Genomic DNA, 1,657 nt, shown 5'->3' on the forward strand with positions numbered 1-1,657 from the left:
ATTACGCTGAAGGAGCCAAGAGTTTCGGTAAACAACCAGAAGCTAGGGAGAGGTCAGGGGAGATTCGCGGGAGGTTTTTCAGTGGGAGCGCAGCCCTGCTGACAGCTTGATTTCTGGCTCCTAGCCTCCAGAACTGTCAGAGATAAGTCTGTCCTCTGATTGCAATGGCAGCCATAGGAAACCAATGCACCGCTGCTTGTGGATGACGCATAAGGAGCAGTGCAGCAGCAGCAACGGCTCCAGTTTGAGGGTCGCTCTTGGCAAGCCGTTTTTAGTGTTTGGGCCCATTCGATATTCCTTGAGATTGCCTATAAGGGGGATTCTCTAATCCCTACCCTGTATTTAGGAAAACTGAAACAGAATGGTTGAGCAAGTTCCCCAAGCTTACAAAGCTGGCTAAATGACAGAGATAAAAATTATGTGTGCAGGTTTGCCTTCGAGCTCTAATGCGCCTACCCAAGACACTGTGCAAGTGCTATATAGATATTCTGAAAAGTTCAGAGGATACATGAATGGATGTGTCTGTCAGTCTGGGCTCAGAGAGTGAGAGCGACGAAGCAGAGAGGAGGCCAGGATGACTGCAAGGTGTCTGGTCAGCTGGCTCAGAGAGGAGCCATGAACCTACTGTAATGTGTTTTGAATGGATGAGGCAGCAAATGGCTGAACAGACTGTTGGACAAATGGGTCCGGGACATTAGAGGGCTGTGGGGCCATCAATACACCTAGCTGCAGGGGTTAGGATGCTGCCACGGGAGCAGAGTGCATAGGAGGAGAAATACAGACTTCTAAAATGGGTTAGTGGAGGAAAGGGCCTTTCGGTTCTAACACATTCTGTCATGGATGTACAAAAGTCAGGTCATGGTGGGTTGAGGGGTGAAGGCGTGCTGCTACAGCTGGGGGGGGGGTAGTGGGGGGAATGATGGGGTGTGGCCAGAGAGCTGCAGAGATAATGAAATAAGGGGATCGTGGAACCAGCGTCCACCACTGTTCACCCAATTTCAAAAAAAGTTCAACCTGGTTAGATAAAGCCAATATTAAAAATTAAGTTGTATGGCTGGATATGGTGGTACACACCTTTAATTCCAACATCCAGGAGGCAAAAGCAGATCTCTGAGTTCAAGGCCAGCCTGATCTACAGAGTGAGTTTCAGGCCAGTCAGGGTTAACACGGTTGATACAGTCCTTCCTAAAAAAAATGTTGTAGAGCCAGGCGGTGGTGGCACACACCTTTAATCCCAGCACTTGGGAGGCAGAGGCAGGTGGATCTCTGTGAGTTCGAGGCTAGCCTGGTCTACAAGAGCTAGTTCCAGGACAGGCTCCAAAGTTACAAAGAAACACTGTCTTAAAAAACCAAAACAAAAAAAATGTAGAAACTAAAAAATTTGTAAGTTCTTGAAATTCATGTTTCTAATTATTTTACTACTCTATGTTCTTTCTTTACTTAAGACAGGGCTTCTCCATTGTAGCCTTGGCTGTCCTGAAACTCACTCTGTAGACCAGGCTGGCCTAGAACTCAAAGAGATCCACCTGCCTCTTTCTCCCAAGTATTGGGATTAAAAGTATGTACCACCACACCTAGCCATACAACTGTGTTCTATTTTTTTTTTTTAATTTATTGTGTGTGTGAGGGGGTGGTAGGTTGGTTTTTTTTTTTTTTT

The sequence above is a fragment of the Alexandromys fortis genome, unplaced genomic scaffold, assembly GCF_014885135.2.
Source record: "Alexandromys fortis isolate MF-2015 unplaced genomic scaffold, M_Fortis_MF-2015_v1.1 scaffold_26, whole genome shotgun sequence".
Lineage (NCBI taxonomy): Eukaryota > Metazoa > Chordata > Mammalia > Rodentia > Cricetidae > Alexandromys > Alexandromys fortis.